Consider the following 17,420-nt stretch of genomic DNA (forward strand, 5'->3'; position numbering starts at 1 on the left):
CTATGTGAACGAATCAAGGATCACTCCTGACGTAGGTTTGCTGTACCTGGAGCAAGTATGTCATATGGTAACAAAAAATCCAAAACAACATTTATTTTCTCTACATTTATTCACTACTGATAATGATTCTTTCCAGGCCCACACCTGAAAGCACAGACTAGTTTGTTTTGCTCTGGCTTGTAGATTTTAATTCTCAGTGTTAGTTTCACTTTGGATGTCTCATTAGCAGGGTGACATTTTCCTATTAGATGAAAATGTTCAACACAGATTTCCTTGTCGCCACGTTACTGTCATCTTGTCTTTTGTCATCACGGCTGATGGTTCAGCATGCTCTGATCTACAACCCTTTTTTTGTGATGCAATTATTATTGTGTGCTCTGTCTCTCCCTCTTTCTTTTCTTCGGCAGTGATAAAAAGAATAAATAAAAATGAAATATACAAAGTATAAACTGCCTTTATGACTGAATGACTTTCTTGCTGCATTAAGCAATTTCTTTTGTGCCAGCACCTCTCGTGAATGCTCAGGATGTTCTCCTGATGTATTCATGAGAGCTACTTTGCTGCAATCAGTGCATGCATGGCTGAATTTTTTTGAAATGAGCTCATGATTATTGATATCTGGGATTCTTCTTTTCAGCTTAGTAGCCAGGAGGGGGTGTCCGTGTCTTACAAATCATCTCTCCTGCAAGGCTGGTGGCAAAATAACTTCTAGCAGGCACTGCACTATACAATATTTTATCTCTATAATTATGCAGATAAGGAAGAGTGGTGGGAAGCAGTACCAACACAGCAACAGCATAAATGGGAGCTGATGCAGAGCTATAGAAGCCCCATCCTTGGGGACATTCGAGGTTGGACTGGACAGCGGTCTGAGCACCCTGGTTTAGCAGTCGATGTCACTGTTCTTTGCAGGGGAACTGAACTAGATGACCTTCAAAGTCCCTTCCAAATCTAACAATTCTATAATTCTATGATTCTATAGAGGGTACAGGGAGGCTGTGGGGAGCAGAACAGGAGAGTCAAGAGGATAAAGGGAAGAGGAAGGAGATTCCCAGGATGTAATAGAGCTTGTCAGGTAGATCTTCTTTGTGATATTCTTGATAATCTTCATTGCTTTACATTTGGCACCAAGATGCCGCACTGGGACTCCTTAGCTCAGCTGGCACACATATTAGTTTTTGGGATGTTCTTTCTATATTCATTTGTATTCAGCCAAAGAAACAAGAAACATTCATAATATATCACTGAGATTGGAAGAGACCACTGGAGGTACATCTGGATAAACCTCTCTGCTAAACAAGGTGAGCTGCTTACCAAAATGTCTTAACTTTCACAGGAATTCATCCAGATGGAGATGCCTCCTGTGAGCATCACCTCCTTCATCTGTGGTGTCTCAACTCATTTTAAGATGAAAACCTCAGATCAAAGCCATCTAAACTGCACACATTTATCTTGAAAAGTTTGTCCTACACACATAAAAATTACAGAGTTGGTACTGTCTTTGAAGAAACCAGAATCTGTTGGGCCACACACAATTTCCAGACTATACAAATAGCACTATCCAGACAACCTCCTTGTGGAACATGATGGCCACAGCTAAAATCCATAGTAGTGGCTCAAGGAGTTAGAAACATGCGGACCAGATTTTTAAAAGGTATATCTATGTATCCTGAGGTACTTCGGAATGATTAACTCCTAACTCTTGGAGAAGCACTGTTCAACTTCTTTGTGCATATCTTGTATTTAGGAACTTATGTTCTTAAATGGTCCAAACTCTAAATCAAGTTAAGTATCCTGAAAATATCTTTAATTTCTATGTACCTCAATTTACCATCTGCAAAATGGGGTTAATACTTCACAGAACTAGCTAGTAGCTGCACAGAGTGTCTTCACTGGGTTAAAGCACAGAGAAAATCTGTTTGCTTGTCTCCCTATATCAGAGTCAGAACTCCAAGACTGCCTGCTAGACATAGAAAAGAGAGTTATTTCTAGCTCTGTTAAATGCTCAGAGTGCATTTGAGTGAAGCTGGTTTTAAACATTCTTGACTCTTAAGTACAGCACTTAGTAGCATCCAAAGCAGTTTCAGAGGTCTTGCACAGCCTTTTCCAGCCTCCTGCTTTGAGGCAATGTATTCTATGGAAAAAGAAAAGAAGTCCTCTCCCTTTGAGATGGTATCCATGGGAGTCCCCAGGACACAAGTTGAGCCTTCTCCTCACGTTATGCACTTAAGAAGAAGACTGTACAGAGGTATGTTACCATGTTACCCTTTGCAATACATTTCAAAAGGGCCAGCTTGGTGTTGGCAAGGAAAACTATCATGCCAATGAAAACACTACATATGTACGTATGTTAAACTGGTGGCTTTTCAACTTTTCTATTGACTTCAATGCAGTGTCTGTGCATTTCATGTGGGAGATACATTGGTAAAGCTTCTCATGTCCTGTATGCATTGAATATCCCTTAAAAACTCTTCTTGACGCATAAATATTTTCTCTTGTCCCTTCCAATGGAGCTGAACTGGTATGAGAACATCACTGAAAAGCATCAATTTAATCACAGCTGCAGTGTGTTAGGCACTGACTATTCACCTGGAGAAAGATGGTCTTTGCTCTGAAATTATGATAATTTAGGAAGTAAATACTGGTAACTCAAGCAGACTCTACCAAAGCTGGGAAACATCAGCTCAGATGAGGGTGAAAATCCACTGGAAGAGCCATTCCACCTTGGAAAAATACAGTCATCAACATGAGATGAAAGGTAACAGTGCTGAGAGCAAAGTGATACATTTGGGAAAATAATAAAAATAACTTGTCTTTTATTATCAGGACTCACTCATTGGAAATGACAGAAGAAATGAGATCTGAGCACAGACCTAAATAGTGTTTGGAAAGAATAAATGAGGAGACATTCTTACTTTGTACTGATGAGATCTCACCTGGTTTATTGCATGCTCAACAAGAAAAGCTCAGTATTTCAATGAACTAAGAAAAATCATAAAGGAGACCTCTTTTATGAGGAAAAACCTGGACAGGTTAAGCAAAATTCAGGCTGAGAGAAGGCTTTTTTGTTTTTATAATAATAATAATAATTATTATTATTATTATTATTAGATCAGTAAAAACAGTTTTTAACAAACTGTAAAACAGTTCTGGAAAACAAATTTTATTCATCTAGCTTTTTTATTTTTATTTATTTATTTATTTATTTTAAACCACCACCTGAACAATCTCCAGGTGAAGAAAGTAGGCCATGTGTTGAAAGCTGCTGATCTACTGGACAGCTGGTATTGACACAAAGGAAATGTGGTAAAAGAAAAGGATCAGGAATAAATTTAAGGAATGGTGGAAACAGAAAAAATTGTGAAACAGCCTCCCACCTGGAAGCAAGAAAGATGGGACCTCTCTCACAGAATAGCCATGTCCTTCAAATCATGAGATAAGTAATTAAAAATGCAATCAGCACTCCATACCAAAAGATAAAGTTTGAAGACACTGATGACTTACTCACATTTATGCACAATCATTTTCTGATAATATCACAATTGTTTTATTTTAATTCTTCTAATTCATTTAATTTCTACCCCCATGTCCCCTTCCAGACTGCCAAGAAGCACTTTTATTATCTCTGAAGTTAATTCATAGTCTGTTAGAAGCTGCTACATCCAGTAATACAGTATAGGTTGTAATAACAGTGAGTGGTAAAGCTGAATACATCTTCCATATAGTTTTTCCCATACCACTGTATTTTACATATCTCTATACAGATAGGCATTTCTATGAATATATTTGCATGCATGGCCAGTCACACAGAGAAATACAGAAAATTATGCTCTTCCAGCAACCATCTAAACACACAGCACTCCCAGAAACATGAACAGAACAAACAGTGTCATCTTGTTTTTCATCTCCAGTTGATAAGGATTAAAGTTGCTATAGGAATAGGCACATGAACAACATATTTTTTCTCCAGAAACTGATCTTAGATATCCTATCCAGTAGCAAGATCTCAAATTTGGTCTTCTCAGTTGCTGTGACCTGGATATTTGAGTCCTGGTGGTTCATGGCTCTGCTCCAGTAGCTGATACTCAGATCTCTCCTCCTACTCACCAGCTATTTAAACTTGCAGTTCACTACTGTTCACATACGCTTCTCCAGAGTTGAGATTGTGTTTGTCTGGAAGATAGTTAGGAAAAGGATTTATAGAATATATCAGTGACCTTGCACAAGACTTGACTAAATTGATCCATACTTCCTAGTAGCCTATTTACAGTAGATCAATCCTTGTGTCCCTTTTTCCCTCTGTATTCCCATGATTGCTCCTCCCCAGCTATTTCTGTTCATCTCGTTTCCTTACTTTGACCCTTTTCTTTAGTGAGCTTCACACATTCACACAATCCTCTTAAAATATGGCAGTGACCCATTTCAGCTTGCAAGTTGAAGTCTTTTCACCTGGGATATCAGTCTTGTTCTCCTTGGATTGCCTTAACGGTCGCCAGTTAAGCGTGCTTCCTTCAGTCTGATTAGGTTACTGGCTTTTCTTCAAATATCAAGAGGAAAGAACTAGATTATCTTTGAGGGCCCTTCCAGCTCAAGCATTCTATGATTCTTCTGGCCTTCCCTACATCTTTGCATTTGTGATAATGAACTTTAACTCACACAGCCTGACATGGTCATCTGGTGATTCACCAGTGGGGTGTTCATGGCTCAGGAAGTTAACAAAACAATTTCATAGAAATAGGAGATACAGTCTTCCTTCTACTAAAATTCTAGTTTAAATTGCACTTTCATACTTACAGAATAGGATTGGGTAATGAGAAAATGACAATTAAAAGCAACAGTGATAGCAGAAATTAACCTTAAAAGTTCCAGCTAAACTCACTGATATCATGATGTCAGTCAGTATCTCTGGGCATACTGAGGGATGCAGCTGGGAAAAACTGAGTTTGTTTCTACAAACTTTATGAACTTCTAAGACCCATTTTATATGCCTTACAGAGACTGTTTTATCTTTGAAGAGGGAGGCAATACAAGGTCACAGTTACAACAGCTCATGCCAGAGTAACTGGAGAAATCCCATGTTGAGTTGGAGGTCATTGTCATAAACAAGGGAAAGGTTAAGGGAAAGGGATCAGCAAAAGCTAAAGCTGGAGCCTAATAAAGTGGAAAAGTAATAGTCCTGTGAAAAGAGACAGCTTCTGTCCTCCGTTCCTTACACCACTTTTTACCACTCATGATTAACCTGCATTTCTCCAAGGCTGTGGTCTAAAATTTCTGTAACTAACCAACCTTCCCACAGTTAGTAGGCTTTACCTAGGAGTCATCTAGGGACAAATGCACAGAAGCCGGAAGATGTAATTATTAGAGAGATTTTTATTCAGGAGACTATGCAAAGTTAAATATGCCTTGCTGGGGAAAAGAAAAGAAAAAGAACTTAAAGGTCATTTAGCAACCTGTCTGCTAGCAGTGAAATGTTCTCACTTCACACAGTGTGTGCCAAGACAAACTTCCCTGATTATATTTTTAGTGCCACTAGCTATGAGAATCTAAAATTTTCCATACGTAGATGCCTCCATTACGTATTTTTCAAGTGGTCACATAGAAGCGATGCATTTTTTCACATTAAAAATGCAGCAGTTAGGATGATGCAATGTGTAGGTAACTGTTCACATTATGAAACTGTAGCAGTAGGTCTGGAGAATATTTCACAAAATCAAAACTACTCTGAAAAGGTTATTATTGTATAAGGATGTAGATGTCAAAATTAGGGCAGGAGCAAGGTTGATTAAGTAGGATTCCTCTCATCTAGTTGCATCTGTCTAAAGGAAAGGCAGTCAGTTAAAGCCAGTGATCTAGGGAGTAACTGATGAATATTTAGATAGAATTTTACATCTGTAAGCTTTGTACATGCAGTGTAGTATTGTGAGTCAAGTAGCACAAGCTCCTATCTAAATATTCTGAGAATATCCTCAACCATCACATGATGTCCAACTATGGGCAAGAGAATCAAGCCCTGAATTTGTACCACAGAGATATATCCATCTCAGCAAGTTAAATTTGCAAGGATCTGATCTTACATTAGTTGTACAGTAGCACTGATTGGTTGAACCCTTAAATCCTGTCTTCATTATCCCTCATTCTGCTAATTCTCTCTCTCTTTCTCTATTTTCATCTAAGATATAATTGCATGGTTGCAAATGTCCTCATATCCAAACGGCTCCCCAAATTCTGCTGTGGAAGGGTATGGGCAATTTCAAGCTACTTGACTTGTGTAAGTGTCTCTCATACCCCAGACTGTGTCAACAACATCATGTTACAGAATGTTATTTTAGAGTTTGGGATTCCTTTTTGTGCTGACAAAAGCGTATTGTTGAAGAAGTATTATTACTGAGTAAAAAATGACCGCAGATAAAATATGCATATTGAAAAAAGTTTTCACTGGTTTCTCTTCTTTCCCTCTTACCATTGATTATTACCCATCACAACTTCAGGTTTTATTATTTTGTTTGCTTTTTTTTTCAGTAGGAAAAGTGAAATATGTTAATTGTGTTGGTTTATATTTTTGTTTCTTCTTGTTGTTATTCCATCCACAGAATTCACTGAAAATAAAATACATTTCCTTAGTAACTTCAAGATTTGTTTGTCTGTTGTTTCTGTTCTCTTTTTTGAGCTTTATGCAGCCTGATTTATCTCTGTTGGGTAACATGAATGTCTCTTTTTTCTTTTTTCCTTTCAAATGAATGATGGAAAGGCAGCATATAATGTACTGTGAATAGGGCACACATTAATATCATTAGCATGTGAAAAAAATTGTTAGGTACCAAACAATGCCAGTTCTACCTCCAGGAGTACAAATAGTTTTCTATCTGTACACCCTGATTCTCAAGATATCCTCAGCTGGGCTATACTGAAGCTTGCCATTTCAGATTAATGGCTGACATAGCAGAAGTCTGTACTGTCATTTGGTGAGATGTGGACAGGCTGGAGAGTTGGGCAGAAAGGAACCAGATGAGGTTTAACAAGAGTAAGCGTAGAGTATTGCACGTAGGGAAGAATAACTGCATGTTGGAGGGGCTGGGGGATGATCTGCTGGAGACGAACTCTGAGGAGAGGGACCTGGGTTTCCTGGTGGATGACAGATTGGCCATGAGCAAGCAGTGTACTCTGGTGGCCAAGAAGTTCAATGGGATCCTGGGGTGCATTAAGAGGAGCGTGACCAGCAGGTCGAGAGAGGTGATCCTCCCCCTCTACTCTGCCCTAGTGAGGCCTCACCTGGAGCATTGTGTCCAGTTCTGGGCTCCCTGATATGGAAAAGTCAGGGATCTCCTGGAAAGAGTCCAGTGAAGGGCTACAATGATGATAAAGGCATGGAACACCTCCCTTATGAGGAAAGGCAGAGAGACCTGGGTCTGTTCAGTCTTGAGAAAAGAAGACTCAGAGAGGATCTGATCCATGTCTATAAATACCCAAGGAGCGGGAGGCAAAGGGATGAGGCTGGGCTTTTCTCAGCAGTGTGTGATGATAGGACATGGGAAAATGACCACAAACTGATGCACATGAAATTTTATACAAACATGCATGGGAACTTCATCACAGTAAGGATGACAGAGCTCTGGAGAGGCTATGGAGTCTCCTTCTCTGGAGAAATTCAAGACCCACCTGGATGCCTACGTGCATTGAAAATAGATAAAATTATCTATTCAAATGCATTTGAAAATAGATAATTAAAAAGTAAGGAAAGCTGATATATGGAAATCCTCTAGTTCTGTGTACTTCCCAAGTGTATTGGGCGCAGTGCAAAGGAGCATGGTTTGGTGGGAATGGTGGTGATGAGCTGATGGTTGGAATCAATGATCTCACTGTTTTTTTCCAACCTTAATTATTCTATGATTGAGTGGTTTATAGCAACGTGGACAAAAAAGTTAACCAGTGGCAACAGGAAGTGAAGACATCTCCTTTTTTGCTAAGCTAGACTCCAGTCTTTATTTTAAAGAGTGAAATTCTTAATTCAGGTATTATTGATAAGCCCTAAGAAGAATACAGAGTTTCCTGTAGCTTTAATAATTATCTGAACTTATGTTGTCATTCCTAAGAAATCATTATAGTGGATTTTTAAGAGTATGGGTAACTAGTAGATTTAATTGATATTTTTCTGATCACATAATTTTGAGTATAGATTTGAGAATAATGGGCAAAAACAGAATCACAGAATCATAGAGGTTGGAAGGGACCTCAAGAGATCAAGTCCAACACAGGTAAAACATATCTGTGCTTTGTCTTTAGGTAACTGGTAGTGCAAATATGTACTCCGCTGTAAAACAAGATGGATTCAGAAGAAAATGGAAAAGACTCTTTCAATCATTTAGTTAACAGAAGGAAAGATAGAATCATAGAATCAGAGTTGTTTCAGTTGGAAGGGACCTTTAAATGTCATCTGGTCCAATTTCAATAAACAAGGACACTTATAGTTAGATCAGGTTGCTCAGAGTCCCTTCCAACTTGACCTTGAATGATTCCAGGAACAGGGCATTGAGCACTGAGAAGAGGTCATGACTCAATTTTGCTTCAAAATAGAGTCCACTAGGAGGATGACAGTTCCTGTGCAAAGATGCAGCACTGGAGTCTGAGAGATCAAGCTGCAGTGTGGAAAGAGGCTGTTTAATGTCTCCTCTGGATGTTCTATGTGACACAGCTACAGTCCAGCATCAGAGGGACTTATGTGACCTCCAATTCTCTCCTAGTCTCTTGGCACAAGTTTTAGTTTCTTAGCAAAACAGATATGGGGTCAATGTGAGGATACTGGTCAGGACTTGACTGAATTTATTTGCTTATATAAATTCCATTTGTGTAACAGCCATCAATTCTAATGATTCTATTAATTCTACATCATTAGCAAAAAATGTCATAGAAAGGATATCTTAAACTTTGGTCCCCGTATAAAAGTTTTTTGATGTCTCTTCTGTTAAACTGAAATTGAAGAGTAGATAGAAATAACCTCATAACTTATGACTGCAACCTTCACAAATTCTGCCATTCACTCCTAAAATGTATCTCTCCATATCTCTAAAATGACAAAAACAATTAGTCTCATACATTTCATTAGTAGAGGGAATGAGAGGTGAGAGTACTATATAGGTGGATAGAATCTGTTATTTTCCCAGCAAATATGTGAAACCTCAGTTCAGCCTCATTTAGAGCTCAGGAATTTCCAGAGTAGGGAGGAATTAAGATCAGTTTCCCAGGTCTCCCATCTGAGAGGTGTATAGTCAAATGTTGAAGTATACATTTGCAGGGTATCATAATCCCCACCTTATGGGTTATGAACATCACTACTCACATCCTCTGCAGGCGGTGAGCACTGTTTCAAGACATGTTATCACATCCATTAACTACAGTTCAGACATGACAAAGAAGAGTGCAGAAAGGATGCAATTCAGCTGGGGCATTGGTATATTTGATATTGTACATTACAGTTCATAAATGAGCTGTTCTTCTTCCTCATCCCATTACATATCCTCTAATTTCCCATTATTGTCAGTTTCAGTTAAGTGTTGGCTATCTGACGGGTGAGGCATGCATATGGTATGTTGCTTTATTAACACACAGACAGAATTTCAGGTGTCACAGAATCACAGAACCACAGAATGGCCTGGGTTGGAAGGGACTTCAAGGATCATGAATCTCCAAGCCCCGTGCCACAGGTAGGGCCACCAACCTCCCCATTTAGTAGTAGACCAAGTTGCCCTGGGCCCCATTCATACTGGCCTTGAACAACTCTTGGGATGGGGCATCCACAACCTCTTTGGGCAGCCCATTCCAGCACCTCACTGCTCTCATCATAAAGAACTTCCGACTGATATCCAACCTACATCTTCCTTTCCTTAACTTAAAACCATTTCCTCTTGTCCTGCTGTTATCTACCCTTTCAAAGAGTTGACTCCCCTCCTGTTTATGGGCTTCCTTTAGATACTGAGAGGATGCAATCTCCAGGCTGAACAAGCCCAGCTCCCTCAGCCAGTCCTCATAGAGGAGGTGCTCCAGCACCCTGATCATATTTTTGGCCCTCCTCTGGACCCTTTCCAACAGTTCCCTGTCTTTCTTGTACTAGAGGTTCCAGAGGATCTCTTCGATGCTCTTCCATGTTCTTCAGTTCCTCCTTGGACCAGGACATTAAAACATGCACTGGAGACTAGAGGAATGAAGAAATGAGTAGTTGTAACAGAAGAAAGGGAAAATAGCTGTGAGTTATGCATTTTAGCATCTTTGGAGTTGCAGAGATATCACAGTGATGGATGACACAGTACTTGGAAAAGACAGATCAATAGCATGAGAATGATTTCGCCTCTCAGAATCCTATTATGACAACTAATACTTCAAGTCCCAAAGGGCTGTTAATGAATTAAGGCTCTCTGAACACTGTAGAAATTCTTAGATATGATTACAAGGAGGGAATATGGGGCATGAAGGAATACCTGATACTGTGGCTTGGTGTGAAAGAGACCTCAAAACGGCCCCCCCTGCATTATCTGGAAATCACCTGCTCTGCTCCTCACCTTTCAAAGTGTGAAATAGTTTGAATTTCAGTAATTCCTCTCCTTTTAATAAAAAGGAGAAAATTGAAACCTCGGAGCAACTAGCCAGTGTTGATGAAAAATTAAAGATTAGATCATGTTCAGAAAGAGATTAAAGAGTCCTCGGTTCTTCGGGAGAAATCCTTTATTCTTCATAAAACCCTTATGGCCTTCAAAGAAGGTAAAAAGTGATCATGTCAAGGCATCAGTATCTCTTTGTCTGGGTTGTGGGGGAAAGGACAACACAACAATAAAAAAGACTGCATTTTCTGGCACTGTTGTACACTGTTGGAGGATTATAATTAATAGTATATTGTTGTTTGAGGTATTGAATAGATATCTTCTGGAAGAGGTCCATGATAAAAATTCCATTCTGAGCTTTCCATAATATCATCTTTGTGCCCTTGTCACCACTGAAGAATGGATGTTAGACCACTTCTGTGACAGCAGGTCTGAGTACCAACTCCTAGCTTTTAAGAGAAATCTAAGTGCTATTGTCATTTAGCCTCTCCATGGGGGCAAAAGGCAATTAGAATGTGTGAATTTATGACCTGAAAATGCAGGGAGTCCAAGCATTGCTGAGTCTGAAATAAGCTGTCCCAATCTTATCATATGGAATAGACACTCCCCTATGAACCCTGATGTGTTCTATCAACTGAAACTATTATCTCCAAGCAATGTCTGTATCATTCTCCTGTCTTGTAAGTTATGAATTCTTCAAAATAAACAGCAAAATAGTATAATTCACAGTCTTCCTTCTAGAGCAAGAATATATCTTCCTTTGACTTGAAATGAGACTGCAATCATACCAAAGAGGTGAGTGGGATTTAGATTAGGTACTCAGAGAGCTGGTATTAACACACAGAGGGCTTGTAACACTGTTAATAGCAATGGAAAGCATGAGTCCTACAGCAATGGTACATTACTAGGGACCTGAAACAAGATATTAATTATTTAGAACTACATTCTGAGAAATTGAGTCCTTTGCCCTCTGGAACCACTCTCCTCTCTCTTACAACTTGCCATCAATTCATTCCTGAGGTTAATTCAGAGCATGTTTCTCTCTCTCCCTGGCACCGCTTTAAACTGGTGAAACTAGTGGATCTGCACTGGCAAAACAGTTCTGAATAAGAGATGGAATAGGCCCAGTGATGCCTAAAAATTGATGCTAATACATATATATATATATTTGTCTTTGCTGGAAAGTGAGAAATCATCAGAACATTTTCCAAAAAGTGTTTATTGCCCATCTGGGCAAAGATTCATTTTTTTCTCCTTTGTTCATTGCACCTCAGAAATTGTTCTGATAATGATTCTGCTCTCCTCTACTTTTCTACTAGGCAAGAAACAAGTTTCCTTCCTTATTTATATTAAAATTCACTGTTTTAAAGCCTGGTTACTCTGACTGTAGTTGATAAAACGCACGTGGCATCCATCACAGAACAAATTTTAACATCTAATAACATTTTTAATGAAGGCTGCTGCATGTAACACATTATGGGTTCATTTAATCACAGAGACTGATGCATAACTTTGCTTTTCTTTGTTCCTCTACAATTATAAGTACAGAGTTAACCAAGGCTATAAGTGAGAATAACCTTGACAGTCGCTCCTAACTTCTACCCAACAAAGCAAATTCCTTCCTCTACAGCCCTGCTTGAGGGAAACTGGGATTTTTCTTTCTCCTGACCTAAACTGCCTTGTTAATAGCAGATGGAGTAGGGAGAGTGAGGTCTCAGGGACTAAACACTAGAGTTAATGAGTGTGTTCTGTGACTGTGTCCTTGTCCCAGACGCTTCCCTGACAGCACACTTTCTTTCCTAGTTAAGCTGAAGGCTCTTTGTTTGTTGTTAGTGCTGTGTATATGCTGCTCTTTCCTGTTCCCTATGTGCAGGCTGGTTAGAAGGATTCACGACTTCTCATTGTTTTTAAATATTGCCTGGCCAGTGGGGATGAAACAGGCCAGGGCAATTTCAAGAAGTGGTAAGGTGGTATATGCTTACACACATTGATAACATCTCACAAAGTTGCCATAACCCAAAATGTTTTACTGAAAATATCATGAGCCTTCTGCTGTCCAAAAATTTCAAGATATAGAAATAGAAAGGAGAAAAAATATGTTTTTTAGATTATGTTTTATCCTCCTTAGGTTCAGCACTGAAGTGATATTTCACCTTTTCCTAAAAGAATCAAGGCTGAGAGGTTGGAGAAGGAGTAATCTTTTAGGGAATATTCCATCTTTGATTTGTATGCAGTGAGTGGGTTATCACAAAGGTTATCACAGATTTTTTTTTTCCACAACTCCTTATGGTTGGAGAAGACCTTTAAGATCGTCTAGTCTAACTATCATCACCATGCTCACTCAACCATGGCCCTCAGTTCTACATCTCCATGTTTCCTAAACTCCTCCAGGGATAGTGACTCTATTGCTTCCCTGGGCAGTCTGTTGCACTCCTTCTGCGAAGAAATTTTTCCAAATTCCCAACCAGCAATTGACAGAATGACTTCCTTCTGGAAAGTATAAGAAGCAGCTCCTTCCCTAAAGAAAAAGTATATTTAAAAGAATATATATAAACCTTGAATAGGATAAAATTCAGATATCCGCAGTGGAAGTGAAACACATTTGTATTTGATCACAAAATATTATTGCTCTAAGTGCTCTCTGGCATTCTATTGCAATGTAATTAAGGGCTTCAAATCTCCAAATCTTGTTACTCACATCTCCTGGGTTCCATTACCCCAAGTTTACCAACATAAAACCTGGAATCATGGGAGCCTGTGACTGAATTAGCTGATGGTTTCTTCAGTGTCCTTGTCTGCAGGAGCATCTGGCAATGATTTCTGTTTGCACATGGCTTGTTGACTGAATTAGGCTTATTGTGATTTACGTAAACACAGCATTGAGATGGTTTGTCAGCAAGTGTAGAGAAATGGGTAATCAGTTTTGCTTCAGGAAAACAGACCCAAGGGACTCCTGGAATCTCCTTGCTTTCTCCTATCTTTGAGGTTTGCAAACAACACAGGTCACAGAGATATTGTGTCTGCACTGGGCAAAATCCAGTGTAGCATCTGCAAGGGTCAACACGGGTCTGCTGATCAACAAATACCAGTGCACATTTATCACATGCAGGTAAGTAGGATAAGCTTTGAATTAATGAACTGGGCTTGGATGCACAAGCCTGAGTTCTGCCTGGAGAAGGGCTAAGATTTAACTGATGTAGCACAACATACTTAGGGTATCTCCATATGTTTGTTTGGCTTTTTTTTCCCCCCAAAAAAATTAATTTTATCCAAGTTACTTCATTATTGGATGTCTCAGTTTGCCCATCAGTTTTACATCAAGGAAAAATGGCTTGCTATCTAAAGCTGTGAGATACCCTCCACAGGTACTCCTGTACTGAAATCCATAGATAGAAAGGATTACCACTGGGCAACATAATGTTTATCATTTTTAAATTGAAGGTAATGATAGAGAAAATATAGCAAAACTAAGCTGGAGATGATAGTGATCTTTTCTATAGATCTCCATGTGCCATCACTCCCTCCTTTCCATCTCCCCCCCCCGCTACAGCTGCAATCACAGAGATTTATGGATGCATGCAATCTAATTTGCTTTGTGCTTCATCTGAAGAAATACACAGCTGTACAGAGCTCCTTTGTCAAGAAAATGTCACTTTGCACTTAATTGCCCAATAAAGAATGACAGGTCAGAAACAATGTAGATAACATACTGAAGGATTTGTGTTGGTCTTTTTTTCAATATATAATTTAAATTTGCCAGGGCTTGGGTTTAAAGCAGAGACAGTCGATGAGCAATTCTCAGTAACAAATATTCACCTGAAAAACTACCTGCTGTAAGATTTTCCCTTCCCTGTGCTTTCCATTCATATCATATGATAATAATTTGAATAGAATCTATTTGCTAAAACATCTGCTTTGTGTTTTGACAGGTGAGAAGAAATATACATAAAAATTAATTTGAGCTGTAGTCAATTGATTAATAGGTTTAGTAAAATCACTTTATTCCCTTCCCCTTCATTCCAAAGCTTTAGTTCCATAGTGTCTAAAGATCACTGAAGTCTGCAAAAGCAGGAGTTCAAGTTTGGCTCCTATGGAAGACAGTTCAATAGGACAGTTCAGTAGTTCTCTATAAGAAGTTTCAACATTAATTCAACCAATTTTCCCTCTATGTCACCATTAACAGGACTGAAAACAGAAGATTTCAGGGTTCTCTTAATCCCATTAACACTGGTTACACCATATTAATTATCCTGCCCAGTTCTGAAACCAGAACTGGTCAGTGTCACAACCACGACCATCCTCGTGCTTCATCATGTGGGCCAACCACCTGGCTTTAAGCTGTCTTAAGACAAACCAAGCACAAAGCTTCAAAGGTACGTTTCTAGAAACAAACAGAATATGTTAAACCCTTCACAAGAATGTTTCAGTATCATGTTTTGGGGACTTAAAATAATCTGTCACCAGTTTTTAATCTCTTGGTGTCTGTGTATGATCTGTGTTGTAATTTGTAGGGTATTGAATGCAGCAAACATTAACTCTCAGGTTGACAGCTGCTGGGAGGAATGCACAAGGGAAGAAACACTTTATGTATGTGATTTTTTACAGTCATCTTCTTGAATCTGTGATTATCACTGGGAAGGGAGAAGTGTACAGTTGTCCTACCATAGGTTTTCTATTTGTCTGGGAGCAGAGTGAGTTGCCTTCAGTAGTGGAATTATCCACATCCATGTTCTTATCACAGTATTCTTGTAAATCCTGCTATTCTCCCAATCTCATCAACAAAGGCAGGACCTTTACCAAATTATTTCTTTTTTTTTCAATTTACTTTCATCTGACCACTTTCTAGCCATGGCAAATGTCCTATTATTCTCAGTCTGTAATAATTAGTGTTCATTATTACAGTTCCAACATCAGTAGTAACCCCTCAGGGCCAGTATCCAGTTTGACTTTTTGCAGTTCATGTGGACATCCATTAAAAAGCCAACAACAAAGCAATACAAACAAGCAACCAAACAAAAAAAGCAACCAACAACTGGGACTTATAATTGGAGTAATCATTTCTGGTTGTTAGGCAAATGACTTCTTCCTGCAGCGTTGTTTTCTGCCATTCATACACCAATTTTTGGGTGTCCATGTTTGCAAATGACTGGGAGGAGGACCCATTTGAATACCTCCCCAGGTGTTTTCATCAATTAGCTGGGAGAAGTGCAAGTAGAGTTTTGCTGGTAAAGTTAATTCTTCCATTTCTGGACAAGTTGGCAGACAGCAGACAAAATAGAGACAGAATTAGTGCTCTTGAAATATCCTCCAGACCAATACTGATTTCACTTTAGTCAACACAGCTTATAACAGAAGATCCCTTTTCTTTCACAGACTTTATCAGTCACCTCTAGAAACATCTTACCTTCTGCTTCAAACCCCACTGTCTGTGATATGACAAAATATCATTGTTCAGATTTCATTAGCAGTGGTACAGCTAGGAAGGTTTGAAGAGAGATTCACAGACAGGTGTTTTTTCCTAGTCTAAAGACATGTTTGTTTCCTTAACAGCAAGGCAGACACTGCACCATCCTGCACAGTAATAAACAACTGAACTCACATCTCAGGTGAAAACTTAGAATCATAGCATCATAGAATCAGTAAGGTTGGAAAAGACCACTAAGACTGTCTAGCACAACCATCAGCACCCCTCCATCCAGCATGCCCAGTAAACCACATCCCTAAGTGCCACATCTCCATGTTTCTTGAACACCTCCAGGAATGGTGATTCTACCACCTGCCTGGACAGCCTGGTGCAACGCCTGGCCAAAGTTTTGGATTTTTTTTCCTAATATCCAACCTGAATCTGTCTTGACACAACTTACGGCCTTTACGTCTTGTCCTGTCACTAGTTACCTGGGAGAAGAGGCCGACCCTCAAGGTTACTTTTAAAGTCATGATTTATATCTCAAGTTCTGTCCAATTTCACAGAATCACAGACTGGTTGAAGTTGGAAGGGACCTCTGGATCCAAGCCCTGCTCAAGTACTAAATGCTGTGCTTAAAAAGCTGTGCTTAACCCCATGTTCAGGTGGTTTTGGAGATCCCCAAGAGCAGCCCTTAGCTTCTCTCTGATTCTTTTGCCAGATCTGGCACCCACCCAGCACAGAATTGTTTCTACATGGGGAAAGGCAACTCCTGGGCTCCAGTTTATCCCATGTTTCTGTGCCATGTCTGTGTTGTACAAGGCTGCACTTGAAACCTGTGAAACTATGAAAAAAACACTGCTGAAGCCCGGGATTGAACCAGGGACCTTTAGATCTTCAGTCTAACGCTCTCCCAGCTGAGCTACTTCAGCTCTTTTTTAATGTGTGGCATCACATGAATCAACTGTAAATAGCTTTCAGAGCTTAATGAGTCAGTATACTATTTGCTAAGCGTAATCATCACCTTCTCATATTCTGTGTGGGTCCTTCTCATCTCTTTGGCAACTGATCTTCTCTGGTGCCCTCTAGATGAGAATGAATATGAAATAATGACAAGCAACAGCTCCAGTACTTTGACAGCACAAGCAAGAAAACAAGGTAAGTGCTTCAGCTGTGAAAAGTGGGGGGTCAGAACACTGTCAGATCTTTCTCACCTGTCCTTACTTTCCTCTCATCTCTTGGAATTCTGTCATTTACTCCAGTAACAATTGCTTGGAGCTTTTCTCCCTGTTCTAACACTACCTGACTGAACTCAGGTGAAGGTGAGGGGAAATCCAGATGGATTAACCTAAAGTCAAAGTTTAGGTAGTTGCACTTTGGAACTAAGAAACATCTCATATTTCCATTACCAAGAGGGCTGTGCACAG

General features: G+C 39.4%; 1 non-coding gene across 1 annotated transcript; it reads right to left on the bottom strand.

The window, feature by feature from the left end:
- Window positions 1-16,852: 16,852 nt before the first annotated feature.
- TRNAF-GAA (transfer RNA phenylalanine (anticodon GAA)) lies at window positions 16,853-16,925 on the bottom strand. The gene has a single exon. It is a non-coding gene; the product is annotated as a tRNA-Phe (tRNA).
- Between the last annotated feature and the right edge of the window lie 495 nt (window positions 16,926-17,420).

The sequence above is a fragment of the Cyrtonyx montezumae genome, unplaced genomic scaffold (assembly GCF_038088225.1).
Source record: "Cyrtonyx montezumae isolate F1298 unplaced genomic scaffold, pur_monq_1.0 scaffold_8, whole genome shotgun sequence".
Classification (NCBI taxonomy): Eukaryota; Metazoa; Chordata; class Aves; order Galliformes; family Odontophoridae; genus Cyrtonyx; species Cyrtonyx montezumae.